This window comes from Chenopodium album, chromosome 5 (genome assembly GCF_948465745.1).
Source record: "Chenopodium album chromosome 5, dcCheAlbu1.1, whole genome shotgun sequence".
Taxonomy (NCBI): Eukaryota; Viridiplantae; Streptophyta; class Magnoliopsida; order Caryophyllales; family Amaranthaceae; genus Chenopodium; species Chenopodium album.
The window spans coordinates 9,729,168-9,745,576 of NC_137838.1; the positions used below are offsets into that span (position 1 = coordinate 9,729,168).

General features: G+C 33.2%; 2 non-coding genes and 1 pseudogene across 3 annotated transcripts; all 3 read right to left on the bottom strand.

Moving 5' to 3' along the window:
* Positions 1-5,999: 5,999 nt before the first annotated feature.
* On the bottom strand, positions 6,000-6,091 carry LOC145633602 (small nucleolar RNA snoR114). The gene has a single exon (XR_014112911.1). It is a non-coding gene; the product is annotated as a small nucleolar RNA snoR114 (small nucleolar RNA).
* A 5-nt stretch (positions 6,092-6,096) lies between these two features.
* TRNAG-GCC (transfer RNA glycine (anticodon GCC)) lies at positions 6,097-6,167 on the bottom strand. The gene has a single exon. It is a non-coding gene; the product is annotated as a tRNA-Gly (tRNA).
* A 696-nt stretch (positions 6,168-6,863) lies between these two features.
* LOC145630374 (receptor-like protein EIX2) lies at positions 6,864-10,381 on the bottom strand (annotated as a pseudogene). The gene is made up of 3 exons (XR_014112037.1): positions 9,497-10,381; positions 7,303-9,424; positions 6,864-7,169 (listed from the first exon to the last, which is right to left on the bottom strand). The product of XR_014112037.1 is annotated as a receptor-like protein EIX2 (transcript).
* Between the last annotated feature and the right edge of the window lie 6,028 nt (positions 10,382-16,409).

Consider the following 16,409-nt stretch of genomic DNA (forward strand, 5'->3'; position numbering starts at 1 on the left):
AATTTTTTTTTTTTAAAACATAGGATTAAATAATTTAAAAAGAACTCATGAACAAGTTATATTTTGATATTAGACTTTAAATTATCAATTAAATAATACTTCGTATATACTTATAACAAAAAAATTTAAGTTTTATCAAAAAAAAAAAAAAAGAAAGATTGAAAGATAGTAAACATAAACTACATTCAAGTTAAAAATTGTGAGAAATAAAATGTTCAATTATCATATTTGAAAAGTTATAAAATACAATAATGATGGTAATAAAATTAAATTTATATAAGAAAGATAATTTCAAGTTAAAAAAGTAAAATTGTAATAAAAATCATGTTCAATTACTAAAAAAAAATTTCAATTTTAGATTAGATAAAATAATAATGTAATAAGAAAAGTGATATTCTTTTAAAATAAAAAAGTGATATTAAAAATATAAATTAAAAATAATCTAATAAAAAAATGTAAACTACGTTCTATAAAAAAAAAATAGTAAAAAAATAAAAATAAAATAAAAATTCAATTTTGGATTAGCTAAAAAAACTAATAAATCATTAAAATAAAAAATAATCCTTTATTTTTTATCTTGCAAATAAGAAAAAGTATGCGCTTATCATTTATCATTTATTCTATTAACAAATAAAATATATTATATTAACAAAATTTATCATATTCAATGCTAATAATTTATCAGTACTTTAAATTTAGAAATAACATAAAATTTTATGGGAATCCCAAGTACCAACAATATTTATATGCAAAGAAGCGTATTTCAGAAGTTAAAACAACATAAAATTCTTGGTTTAGAACTCAATAACGGACACAATCAGTGATACATTATATTTTATTTTAGTATTATAAGATTTAATATTGCCACATAACTAAAATAAACCGATAAGGTCACATTATAAATTACTATCATTAAAATATTATATGGTTTAAGTAAGAAAATTATCTTTTGCTTGAGATACATCAACAGATAAAGCCACATTTTTACATAAAAATAATAAAAATTATCCTATTTGATAGACAATAGTAATTAAATTATACTCCGTATTGTTTAACTAAGAAAGATAACTTTTCTTGAGATTTATATATGAAAAAAACACCTGTAAAAAAAATGTATGAAAAAACCGTGCATCGCACGGGCTTTCATCTAGTATATACTAAAAGACACACCAGCAATGACACGTGTCATTGTCTGGTGTATCCTTTAGTTGTTTTTTTTTTTTAAATAATCTTTAGTTTACAAATCTTATACATAAATAAAAAGATAGAAAAATAATACATATAGAAAAGATTTGACAAATCTTATACATAAATAAAAAGATAGCAAAATAATATATAAATAAGAGATTTGATATGTCTTTCCATAATATATACAGAGAAGTGGATTACATTGACAAAGATATAAACTTAAGTAAAAAAAAATAGTAAATCAGATTTTTAACACAATTGTGCCTGTAGGGAATATTTCAAGCATTATCCTAAACTTGAACCCTACTGTGATCATACACGCACTTAAGTATGGTGGCGTGATGTATCCATTTTATATAGTATTTTACCCCCGTCCCTTGGTCATAATTAGTAGTGTTTTTGGCTCTTTAGTGCCACTTTTATTACTAATTGGTGTTTTCTAGTGTTTTCGTAGATTTGGTTGACTTTTGCAGGGATTTATGCTTTTGGAGTATTTTCCCGGGATATTTTGGAGCAATCACGAGCACTGGAGAAGCACGACCAGATTTTATAGCCCAGGGCCGGTTGGAGCCATCGAACCGGTGATTAAGGGCTCGGTAGAGGTGATACCGGGGCGTTTGGACCGAGTATTCAAGACCCAAAGAGGAAACCCAGATTGGCCCGAAGAATTGGAGCCCAATCGAAGTCCAAATATTGGCCCAAATGATCCGCCCGGCCAAAAAGGCTGGCGCCTGGAGGCGCGCCCGGCCGGGCGGGAGGAGCGCCCGGTGACGCGCCCGGCCGGGCGCGAGATTGTTATGAGAGGTGAAAAAAGGCGCGCCCGATCGGGCGGTGCCTCGCCCGATCGGGCGCGTGTTTATTTAGGAAACAATTAGAGTCGTTTTAATTTGTTTTAGTTTAGGATTTTTGTACGGAGTATAAATACTCCTCCGTAATACGATTTTAGTACCACTTCTTCTTCTCTTAATCTTTTCTCTTAGACTTTCTCTCTCTACTTAGTTTTCTCTCTTTAAACTCTCTCCCAAAACCTTTGTTCTTATTTCTTTGATTAATTCCAGATTTATTTTGGTGACGATTTCTCTTCCCTTAATCTTAGTTATTTATTTTATTCCTTTGATCATGATTTATTTTATTGCTTTGCTTAGTTTATATTTAATTATGTGTGAGTAGTTTAATTTCTAGGGCTTATGGGGTTCTAATAAATAATATGAAGGGGTAATTTATTGTTGTTAATTATCAATGCTAGATTAATTTCCTATTGATTGATTTAATGCTCTGTGACTAGATTAGGCCTATCTTTTATGCATGAGTTTGACAATATTGATTCAAGAATCGAGAGATGAGAATTAATGTTTAGGTCTAGTTTCAATAGGCAAGTTAATTTATAAATGGTTAAGTCAAGATTCGAGAGATGAGATTTAATACCGGTAATTTAATTGTGTGATTGTAATAAGTAGCGAGAGCCCTTTACAATCTGGTTAATTGATGCATTGATGATTGACTATTATTGATTGTTGGTATTGCATGATGATTTCTTATTGGATTGTTTTAATGTTTTACAATTGCGGCTTGTAAAAGTATAGCAATATTAAATTGATGAATCGAGCAGATGTTAATTTGATATTAAAGGCTATTTTCAATAAGAACTTAGATCTAGTAAATTGCGAGAGCCTGTTAGGTCTATGTTGGTTAATAAATTGCGAGAGCCTGTTAATCATGTTATTTATGCAATGTCAATGATTGATTACCCTATTTTACCCCGAAGTATTATTTATTGGTGAACCTATGCCCTAGATCCTTTATATATTATTTTCTCCTTTTTCCTACTCTTTTTAGTTTAGTTTCACATTCAACTTTTAATATTGGTTACTTAAATAATTTAGATTATAATATTTAATTAGGAGTAAAAAGACTTGTTTCCCTGTGGAGATCGACCCTACTTCCCTATCTACTTTAGTTAGTGAATTAGGTAATTATTTTTGATTAGGGGATACGACTTTACCCTGTCATGGCGTCAAAGTGAAGGAAGCTAGAGCAAAAGAGTCGCCAACAAGTTTTAGGAATTTGTAAACCGTTCACAGGGTGAAGGTTACACCCCTTAACGATCCAAGAGATTGTTAACTCCAATAGGTCTGGAACCAAGACTGAAAGTTCGGGGATGAAGGTACAAATCCAACCTAAAAGAGAAAGAACCTGCCTTAATAATAGGCCTCTACTTTATTCTTTTTGTATTCATGTGCGCTTTCTGGCTAACATGCAATCAATAGGTTTACCCTAAACCTGTTTATCTATGTTGGTTGAATATTAATGCACAAACAAATCTATTATTGGCGATCACTTGAATTATAATCATATTAACCTTAAACAAGATTATTAATTATCTTATTAAGCGTGATTACAAGTACCAATTCCCTTTAAACATGCATAAAAGGTGTGATCAAGCAATAAAAATAATAATAAACATCAAGCAACATAATATTAACAATCATAATAATAATAATCATAATTAAAATAATCATGTTAAAGCATAATAATAGCAAGATCCTAGGCATGATCTAACAAGATTAATAACAAACCCTAGCATGTCACTAAACAATAAAAATCAAAGCTTTAATCCTAACATGATACTAACATGCTATTAGAAAAAAAAAAAAAAAATAGGAATCCTAAAAATCATAATTGATAGTAGAAACTTAATCTTTATCCTAAACATCATACTAAGAAAAGCATCCTAACATGATACTAGGGAAAACATCCTAAACATGATACTTGGAATCAACATAACAACCTAGACATGATTTCTATATCATAATATCAATTAAACAATTAAAATACTTATTTGGATGTCTCGTACCTCTTTCTAATAACAAAATACACACGTTAGTAACTTCAAGGAAAATAATAAATCAAACAATTAAATTAAATAATTTAAATAGAGATTTGGGACCAAACTCTCATATTTATCAAACCTTTCACGTCTAGGGCGAAGGCAACTTCAAATTATGCTATATAGCTTGGTGGTAAAATACTTAATGTTAGAATTAAAGGTTGTGGGTTCAGTTCTTATGGAGAACTTTTTTTAAATTATGAAGAGTGCATGACATGGAATGAAAAACAAATGGAAGGAGAGTCACGTGGCATATAAATAGTTGAGTAGATGACGTGGCGTAGTGAGGAGGGTTTACGTGACACGCAGACATTCTTAGGAACGCCTTTTAATATATTAGTATAGATTATATATGTTCGAATGTGTTTTATAGTTAGTGAATGGTTCGGGCGTTCAGGTTTAACTTTTTGTTTACCTCATATCACTATTAGAAAAAAACCTATTTCTAACGGACGGGTTCCGACGGACACATAATTCCGTCGGAAAATTCAAAATTTTCGTACAATTTCGTTGGAAATTTCCGACGGAATATAAATCCGTCGAAATATAATTTTTAAAAAAATCATTAAAGAAACCAAAACCCTAATTTAAACGTGTTCCCCATTCTCTTTCCTCCTCTCCTTTTCTCCTCCTTCTCTTTCTCTCTCCTCTTCTCCTTCTTTTTCTCTTTCCTTCCTCTTCTCCCTGACGTCCCTGTTGCGCCTCTTCTCTTCTTCTCTCTCCTTCCTCTTCTTCGCTATCCTTCCTCTTCTCCCTGTTATCTGCTTTCTCTATCTCCTCTTCAAGGCGTCGGTTAGTAGTGTTCAAGGCGTCGGTTAGTGGTGTTCACTACTAAAATTCGGTCAAATTGCGACCGTTTTTATGCGACTGTCATTAAAGCGGTAGCAAAATATGAAATTTGCGACCGATTTTTATGCGAAGAAGAAAAATAGAGGAGAAGAAAGCTAATGTTCACTTTCTGAAAAGCTAATGTTCATACTGTTGTTACACCTATTTGCTAGGTACATGAGTGTGCACCTAAGAATATGCGTCGGCATGGCACATCTAGGGGTGTTCGCGGTGCGGTTTGGATCATAAACCTCACTAAACCGCAAAAGTGCGGTTTGTAATTTTTTTCAAACCGCACCAAACCGCACTTTTAAAAAAACCGCACTGCAAGATGTTGTATAATGCGGTGCGGTTTAACCGTATTTCATTAAAATTATAATTATTCTTTTTAAAATAAAACTTTTATTTTATATTATAATTATTAATTGATAATTTAATTATTAAATTATTTTTATTAACCTTTAATTAACTAATAGTCAAAAATTAGCTCATATATCTTAGTTCTTTTGTATAATTTTAATGAAAATATAGTATAAAAATCGCAAACCGCATTAAAGTGCAGTTTGCGGTGCGGTTTGATCTCAATAATTTTGGAAACCGCAAATCGCGATTTGGTCATTTAAAAAAAACCGCACCACAATTTTCAAACCGCAAAACCGCTTCAAACCGCAAAATTGCAGTTTGGTGCGGTCCAAACCGCACTCTGTACAGCCCTAGACACAACACGACATGAAGCTCGTGGGCCGGGCCTAACTAACCCCAAAGCACGTGGGCCTGGCACAAGGCACGACCCGACACGGTCCAGAACCATCTTTACCTATACATGGCCAAAAAAAAATATTATCATATATAAAGGGTATATATCCAACATCTATATATGTCCAAGTATATTCACACCTAGTCCACCACCCGAGAGAATATCCACTACTCACCTATACGGCTGTTGATTAAATGCTTATTACCTACCTATAATCTTCCTATACCCACCTAGAAGAATTATTCTTTCTATAAACTTGTAAGAAAACTGTAATATAGGGTGGGGGGATTAATCCGATAGGAGAAATAGGTGGGTATGAAGACAAGTAAAAAAAATGTTAAGCTCAGATGCACATTTAGCTTCTTCTGGCAGATCAGAAGATGGTGGCGGACCCTTAAGTGCCACAGTATGCGCAGAATTCTTCACAGCTTTAATTTGCACCAGCCGGGAATCGAACCCGGGTCTGTACCGTGGCAGGGTACTATTCTACCACTAGACCACTGGTGCTTCATGTTAACATTGTTACTCAATATATTATTGAATAATATATAATTTTTTCAAACCATTTAAAAATCTTTACTTTAATGTAATTGTATTTGTATGCGAAATAATGAAATTTGTATTGTTCCCTCTGTTACTTTATGTACTACCTCCGTTAACTATTATTTGCAACAAAGGAATATTTTATATCTCACAAATAATACCCCTTTGTTGCAAATAATAGTTAATGGAGGTAGTAGGTATTTTGACTTTTGATTTGTGCGCTTATTTTGCTATATTGGATGATTTATAAGAAATATACTATGTATATATTTTTTTTGTTGACGAGATAAATATGGTCTTGGATACTTGACTTTGCCACAACTTATAAAATTCATTATATCAAGCTGTTATAATTTATTAATGACTAAAATAAGCATTAGCAAGTATAAAATAAAATTGCAAATTTTTTGTTATTCTTCTCAGTAAAACAAGTCGATGCATGAGCACAAAAACGGGTACCTATTTTTCAACCCAAACTCAAATTCGATCAAACTCCATAGAAAGTCTCTAATGTGATTAGATGTTATAGTTGGGATTTTCTCTGCAACCTGATATGAGCATTTATATAGTAATTGTCACATAACTTTTGTACATGATATCATCCACGAACTGAAATAAAGCTTATCTTCAAGAATGTAGAGTGCCAAAGACACCTCAAAATTCGATAAAACAGGACAGATTTTATTAAGATAAACTCTCCTTAGCTTGTCAGCAAGGATTACATGACTAACATCTCAGTTCATTGTAAGCGAGAGAGGACTTAGCAATGAATTGTGCAGCACTATTACATAATCTATGACAGAACGAGAAAGTACAGAACTCAAACTTCCTAGCAATGCTAAAAGCATCTAAAACAAGAATCTGAACAGAGGACTTGATTTGTGCTATCTGGAGAAGCTTGTGTAAGGTACTAAGGTAGGCCGGGAGCAAAATAAGTCGATTCCTCTAGCTCCGAGTCTCAGCCAGCTGCATAGTTGTAATAATGTTACATTCGATACAATCATATTAAATTTATCATAGATACGGACATACAGTTAATAATATTCTATAAAGATCAACAAAAAATTGAAACAGTAAAGAAAAAAGATTAAGAACTTACTGGGTTTAAAGCCTCCTTTTAAATCTAGCAATGCTCAATGAGACCATGACATAGAGCATATCTTTCATGTCATTAAAGAATTGAAAAAAGGCATGTCTCCAAGATCTTTTGAGCACCAATGTTCCACAAACTCCCCAAAATCCTATGATAAATCCGATCACAACACTTACGTACAACCCCAAGAAAAACATCTTGTCATCATCACTGTCATCCTGGGGAGTAGTATTATTATCTCCATTCGTCGAGTCGTGGTGTGGTTGATCCCAAGAGCAATTCGAGAGAGGAGCTCCACAAAGTTGAGGATTTCCAGCATATACTGAAGCATTGAAGCCTTGAAGTTGAGTGCCCTTCGGAATTTCTCCAGAGAAGTGGTTGTTTGACAAATCCAAGTTGCTGAGAGAGTTCAAAGCAGTGATGCTTGCAGGGATTTCACCAGAGAGGTGGTTGTTTGACAAATCGAGAACTTCTAAAGCTGTCAATTGTCCAATTTCCGGTGTGATGTTTCCAACCAAACTGTTGCTTGATAAGTTCAATGAGACTAGACCTTGCAGAGCTGAAATTTCTGTGGGAATTTTGCCTTCCAACTTGTTGTTTGAAAGATCAATGAGCTTGACTAGTCCTAAAAACTTCTCAAAGCTCCTTTCTTTTTGTTTCCACATAACCGTTGAAACATCAGTGTATACATTAATGGGCATGGATGTATATACAATCAGAAACTTTAAATACTGCAATGCTGGAATTAGATCTGTTGCATTTCTCATTGCTGTAAGATTATGAATGCAATTTGGAATGGTTCCACTAATTTGGTTGCCAGCGAGATCTAAGATTTGTAGAAAGGGCAATTGACAGAGGCTCAAAGGTATTTCTCCAACAAAATTATTGCTTCCAAGACTAAGAACACTGAGGTTTTTGTAAGTACTCCCAATACTTGGCAATACATGCCCAGTAAAAGAATTATGAGCAAGATCAAGAAAAACCAGGGATGTGCAATCCTCTAATGATCTTGGAAGTTCTCCAGAAAAACTATTGTTGCGCAAGTGCAAGGAATTTAATTGCTTCAAGTAACTAATGGAAGGTGGTATACCACCAGAAAAGTTATTGTTCTCTAAATGGAGAAATAATAATTGGTCGAAATTCATCCAGCAATCTTGAAGCTTTCCGGACAACAAATTATTTGAGAGATCAAGATGTTTTAGACATACTTTCTCTCTAGGACACAAAAAAAGAACGGGATCAGAAAACCTATTGTTATTTAATTACAGTGAAGTAAGGTTTGTTGGAAATGTTGGTATTGCACCTTCAAAATTGTTAGAACTTATATCTATTACAAGCCTCTCATAAAGAAGTGTGATTGGTAATTCAAAATTTGGAAGTGTCCCATACATCATGTTATGAGATATATCAAGATAAGAGAGGTTTGAAGGCAATGTGAAAAAATCGGGAATGGTGTCTGAAATTCCAGCGGCAGAAATATCAAGTGAGGAATAATTTTTTTGGCTCGCAAGCCACTTTGGAAAGATCGGTCCCAATCTGCAGGAACTTAAAAATATAGTATCCAGCTGGAATGGAGGAACCCAATCGTCTTCAATATCGAGCACCAGTGCTGGATTGTTTGAAAGGTCTAACTCCGATAATCTTGACATATTTGAGAAGTGGATGCTGGAGAGAGTATCATGCAGAGAATTGGAAGAAAGATCCAAGGTGTCGAGCATTGATAGTTGCCCCAAACGAGGACTGATGGTTCCATTCAAACGGTTACTATCAACACATAATCGTTGTAATAATGGGAATGTGTCAATCGTGTCGGGAATTGAGCCCCAGATTTGATTAAAGTTTAGATGTAATTCCAGTAAGGACTTGTTTGCGCATCCTGTTAGTGTTTGGATTATGTGGGGAAGCTCATGGGTGATGTTGGCTTCTTCCAAGTAGAGTACTTGTAAGCTACACAGATTGCCGAGTATTTTAGGCAAATGTGAGTATGAAAAATTATATGATGAGAGGTCGAGATATTTTAGGGATTGTAGGTTTGAAATCGTGTCTAGAATCGGACCTTGCAATATATTGGAAGAAAGGCTTAGAAACGAAAGCGCATGCATATTTCCAAGTTCGTCAGGAAGGGGGCCTTCTAGTTGATTAATAGAGAGATCTAGATATGAAAGATTATGCGTATACCCAAATGCCCTTGGAAAGGGACCATCAAGTTGATTGTAAAAGAGATCAACATGTGCAAGGTGAGTGTCAATTCCACTCAAATTAAAAAGCCATTGGAATATTGATGAATCATTGAGACCATTATAAGCAAGACTAAGATGTGACAGAGTGGTTGTGGAGTTTTCGTATGAAAGTGGCCATTGAATTCTAGAGGGAAGGTTACAATTGTCCAACTGAAGAACCCTTAAGAATGGGAGGTTGTTCACGATATTTAGCCACTCTATGGCTTTACTGAGATTGATACCACTCAAGTTGATATATTTTAACAGTTTTAGATGTGAGAGCCATGACAAGTTTTTGACATAGAGATTCAAATCCTCACAAATAAAATGGTTGTAGCAATAGTTAAGATCAAGAGAAATCAAGTGGGAAAGATTTCCAATCTGGTGTGGAATTTCTCCACTGAATCCAGCGTAGGATATATTAAGGTATTTCAAATTCACAAGGGAACCAACAAAACTAGGGATGGGTTGGTTTTGGAAATTGTTAAGGCTAAGATCCAAGTAACTCAAATGCTTCAAATCAACAAGGGAAGAACTCACTTTACCTTGCAAACATTTATCCTCGGAATAACCAGTGTAAATCCCACGAAGGTCGAGCTTGATAACATGGCCAGTTCGGTTGCTACAACAGATGCCACGCCATTGACAACAATTTTTGTTATCATCATCATCATCTCCCCAAGAAGACAACATCCCGCAATGATCGACTCGAATGCCCTCTTTGAATTTCAACAAAGCTTCTCTCTCTTTCTCAATACACATGACGTTGTTGTGATGGCTGCTAATGGAATCAATCCCATGAGCAACACAAATGAAGTAGGAAAATAGCAGAAAACAAGAAAGGATGAATTTATGAGAATACATTGTCACCCAACTTTGGCTAGATCAATGAATGAATATCTATTAATCTGTGTGCTAAGTATATATAGAATTTTTGTCAGTAATTCCTAGATGATGATAACGATAGCATTAGAATTGTACTCCGCAAAAACTATCATAACAAGTTACAGCAAATGACAATGAAAGGAATTTGGAGTAGACTTATATTTTTTTTGTTACTTTGGATAAGTCAGCATAATAGAGAGCTAAGCAGACACAGTATTTGGCGGTCTCATTTCACCTATATTTACTTCTTTTTTTTACTTTATTTAAAATCTGTCAAATTTCATTATTTTTATTTTTTCACTCCATTTTTTACCAACCAAAGCCAATTATTTTATTATTGCAGAGTAATTCACTTCCTAAAACTTGTTCAAGAGGCAAATGAGATTTTATTAGGGATGAGAGAGCATTTGTTTAATTATAAGCTTGTGACTCTTTACATTTTAATGGATCTATTTCTGTATATACTTAATTAATACACAAAATCTTACCATCTATCTTAATCTACTTGTAACATTATTAAAATCGCATTCGGATCTATTTTTTTTTTTTACAACAAACACTTTCTTTTTGGTTTATTATAAGTCTTTAGAGCAACTCTAATGGTTGGGAGAAGGGACTAGCTTGCAAATATTAGAAATCTTAAGCTAGTAACTACACCATTGTTGCACATCTTGTTGATTAGCTTTGGCAAGCAAATTAGCTTTGTAGGGCTAATTAGCTTGACAAATATTTATTTGATAAAAAATATTATTAATTTAAAAATAAATTAATTTACAACTAGCTTAACCATTTGAGCAAAACATAGCTTGAATTATTGTAGCTTAAAAAGATGATGTGGCATGCCAAGTTTTTAAGAAATTAGCCAACCATTGTAGTTGCTCTTTTTTTTTTTTTTTTGAAAAAATTCACCTATCAATGCTTAATTTTTTTTTTTCCACCCCAAATAATTTTCCTCTTTCTTGACATTTAAATAGATAAGATAAAATTGACTTCCAGCAAAATGTGATTCTTTTCCGGAAATTTTGCAAAAAAAACCATCTTTTATAAGCAATTTTTTTTGCAAGAAACCACCCTATAATTTTTTTTTTTTTTTTGCAATGACACACCTTAATCAATTTTTTTTTTTTTTGCAAATCAATACCTTTATGTCGGAAAATGAGGTTTGACCCCATTTTTCGGCGTTGACTACCCCAATCTACCCACGAAACCACCTCTCTCCCCAAACCCACCCACGAAACCACCTCCATCCTGATCAGTCTATTTTATATATATTTTATTCACCGTCCCATGATCATATTTGTACTTATTTGAGTTCTACGGAGCTATTGTAGTATATTGGTAAGTCTGTCACGCGGGTGACCCGGGTTCGTTCCCCGGCAACGACGCCAAATTTTGACAAGGTAAAGTCGTATCCCCTAATAAAAAATAATTACCTAAGTCCTCTAACTAAAGTAGATAGGGAAGTAGGGTCGAACTCCACAGGGAAACAAGTCTTTTTATTCCTAATTAATTATTATAGTCTAAATTATCTAAGTAACCAATATTTTTGTGAATAAAATCTAAACTACGGAGAATAAGGTCGAAAGAAATAAAGTAGGGGAAAATCAAATATTAAAAAGGCCTAGGGCACAAGTTCACTAATAAACAATATTCCAGGGCAAATCATAATAAGCAATCATCAAGCATTGGTTAATCAGATTATAAAGGGCTTTCACTACGTATTATAATCACAGAGTTAATTTACCGGTATTAAATCTCATCTGTCGAATCTCGACTTAACCATTTATAAATTAATCCGCCTATTGAAACTAAGCCTAAACATCAATTCTCATTTGTCGAATCTCGAATTAATATTGCTAAACCCATATAATTAAATATGGCCAAACCTAATTGCATAACATTAAATCAATCAATAGGAAATCAACCAAGCATTGATAATTAACAATCACAAAATTACCCCTTCATATAATTTATTAGATCCCCATAAACCCTAGAAATAAAACTACTCACGCATCATCATAACTAAACTAATCAAATAAATAAATAAAAGCATAATCAAAGAAGTAAGTAAAATAGATGAAATTAAAAGAGAAGAAATTGTTACCAAAAAGAAATCCGGATTAATGGAAATAATCAAGAACAAAAGTTGAGAGAGAATTTAGGAGAGAGAAATATTCTAAGTAGAGAGAGAAAGTCTAAGAAAGAAGGTAATCAAAATTACGTACAAATCTCGTGCTTAAACATTCCCTAAAACAAAAATTAAAACCAAACTAATCAGGTCCCTTAAAAACACGCGCCCAATCGGGCGAAGGGCCGCCCGATCGGGCCCGCCTTTTTCTTTGCGCTCCTTCTCAACAGCATCGCCCGATCGTGCTAGACGCTCTCACGCGTTATAAGCCACGCATAGCACTAAGCATGCCGCGCCCAATCGTGCTAATACTTGCCCGATCGGGCCCTTGCTTCACTTTGAGGCTCGGACTTCGATTGGGCTTGATTTCTCGGCCCAATCCGGATTTCCTCTTCGGGTCTTGAATATGCGGTACAAATACCTTGGAATCCCAACTACCGAGCCCTTAATCACCGGCTCGATGACTCTAACCGGCCCTGGGCTTCAAAGACGGTCGTGCACTTCTAATTCCCATAGTCGCTCCATGAAAAACCCGAGAAAATGCTCCAAAGGCGCAATTTCCTACAAAACTCAACAAAGACTATGAAAACACTAGAAAACACCAATTAGTAATAAGAGTGGCTCGAAAGAGCCAAAAACACTACTAATTATGACCAAGAGACGGGGATAAATTACTATATAAAATGGACATATCACATCCTAAGCCCCACCCACAAAACCACCCTTTCATGGCATTGACCACCATAAACACACCCCCTTTTACGGCGTTGACCACCCTAAACACACCCCTTTAACAACGTTGACCACCCTAAACCTTCCTCTATAGCCCTAGCCACCTTTCTCCTCTTCACTGTCAGTTTCATGGGTGCAAATGGCGTAGTCAACGCCGGAAAATAGGGTTTGACTCTATTTTCTGGCATAAAGGCCGCATGGTTTTGCAATAAAAAAAATTGATTAAGGTGTGTCTTTACCAAAAAAAATTTATAAGGTGGTTTCTTGCAAATAAAAATGCTTATAAAAGGTGGTTTTTTTAAAAAAAAATTCCCTAAAAATAACTTGCATAAATTTTGTTCAACAACAATAATAGTATGAAATATATATAAATATATATAGATTATTTGTCCGTGAAGAAAATTAGTAATATCCGATAAATTGACTAATTTTATTTGATTGTAATATGAAATATATATTTTGATAGCTAGTATGTTGTACATGCATAGTTTTATCCGCAATAATAACTTATAGCAAAATGTATAGATAGTTGAAATTTAACTTGATGTATTACTACCATCTTAATTATGCAAAATCACAATTATGCAAAAACTTTAACTTGATGTGTTACTACCATCTTAATTAAATTTAGTTTGAGTTTCAAGTTCATAGGTGTATATTGGTTAATTCGTCCCTTTAATTTTTCTACTATGCATTTAGTGCTACCCTTAATCCGGAATCCTGGATCCACCACTGCATGCAAGATTAAATAGTATCTGAATGAACCTGGGTTTTTACTTGGATTTTACAAAATCATCAGTCATAAGCAATCAAAATTGTGTAGGATTGGTCAGAATCATATGGAATTAGACCTTCTTACTTCACCTTATTTTTGCTGAAGTGAAACTATTTTTTACTAAAATGAAATTATTTTTGATGAACTTAAATTATATTTTTACTGAATTAAAATTAATTTTTCTGAACTGAAATTATTATAACTTATTCTCTATTATATTTCTTCTTAAAAGTTACCCTTATAAAAATGAAATTATTTTTATTGAATTGAATTGAAATCAATTTTACAAAACTGAAATTATTTTTTGAACGTGAAGTAAACAGGGCCTTTAAGTTAGTCAGGATCGAACGATCCAATATTTCATATTTCTTTATTTAAAAAATAAAATAAAATAAAACCAAGAACAGAAAAAGTGTATTTCCATTATTTTGTTTTCGGTTTTCAAAATTATTATGATCTTAATAAATTCTACTAATTTGTTTTTATTATATGACATATGTTATATGTCATATGATTTTGAAAACCAAAAAACAGAAAATCATGGTAATACCAAACAAACCCTTAATTAATAAATGTCTACCCAACTTCTTAAATAACTTTTAGCATTTTTATTATTTATGTAGCAACATTTTGCTTTGTTTACTCATTGTTTTGTAGGATCTATCATACATTTTTACAATCCAATTTACCGGTTCGATCTTATGTAATTTTTTTTTATTTTTTTTTTGTTGGAAACGAGGGGCAAGCCCCAAAAAACAAAGAGAAAGCTAAAACTAGAAAGAAAAAGCAAAATAAACGAAAAGAGCAAAATAAAATAAAAAAAAAAAAAAAAACAACAAACAACTAAAACTATTCTCTACTAGCTACCCTCCTCTGCATAGCTACTCCCCTTAGATCCTCCAATAAATTAAAACGGCACGAAGATCCTCCAGGACCGCCTCAAAGATGATCAAAGATTGTTTCAAAGTCACTCCATAGTTAGCCAACCAATCGACTACTCTATTAGCTTCCCGGTAACAATGACCAATAGTGATTTCCCAACCAATTCTATCGATTAGGGACTTGCACTTTCGGAGAATATGAATATACGGAGAGTTAGAAGGAACATGATCTTCTAACATTCGAACTACCACCTCTGAGTCCACTCTAACTTGCACTCTTCGATGTCCTGCATTCCACGCCACAGCCAATCCTCTCATTACAAGTTACAACTAATAATTCGGCCTTGGTACATGTACAAATTCCACATCTGATTGCAAAAACTTCATGTACCTCTCCTGTAGAGCTGCGAATTACTCCCCCTCCTCCTGCAGCACCTGGGTTGCCTTTGCTCACTCCATCAGTATTAAGGCAGACCCACCCATCCGGTGGAGCTTCCCACCTTATATGGATCCCCTCTCTGCTGCGCTTTCCAGCCCTTTTCAAGCCAGCTCTTTCGAATGCCCATTTAATATCTCCTACTCTTGCAAATATAAAACAGGCTTGATCCAACGGAATATCAACCTCTAAATCAAAACTTCGAGCGTTCCTCCATTTCCATAGCCACCAACCCGTGACCACAAAAATCATGTTCCAATCCTCTCTATCATAATAACCAGTACAAGACAGGTTTTTCAGCATCCAATCCTTAAATGGTGTCTGTAATTCGAGGTCTTCTACCTTGACCCCAATTTTTTTCCATACCGCAATTGTAGCTGGGCAAGATCTTATAATATGTAATTTATGTTAACGATTCAACATATGATCCCGATCCTAATAACCTTTACTTGTAATATATATATATATATATATATATATATATATATATATATATATATATATATATATATATATAACTAATTTCCACTGTCTTTTTTTCTTATTATTATTTTCTTCCAATATGATACTTCATCCGTTTTATAATATAGTGCTAATTTTCATTTTAGTAATCAAACGTTATAATCTTTGACAAAAAAATTTATTAATATAAAAAAAATAACATAGTAATGTGAGCTATTATTAATTACTAGGTTAGGCCTTGTGCCATGCACGATAATTCTATTTTTACAACTCATGTTTTAGATAAAAAAAAAAATTAAAAGAATAAATAAATCTAATCACACAACAACTTGGAATTCATTAGAGCATGCACAATTATTGCGCAAATCTAAAATTCTTTCTCCTTTGTTTTTTTTTTATTGTTTTAATTATTTTATCTCACATCTCACGAAGTTTCATATATGTTGTCATCAATTAATTTTTTTTTAAAGAATTTCTATTCAAAAAAAAAAAATAAAATAAAAATAAAAATAGAAGTTGGTAAATTATTACAGAAAATTAATTCAATTTTTATTGTATCATAAGATTTCAAATCAATACTATGTATACAAATATT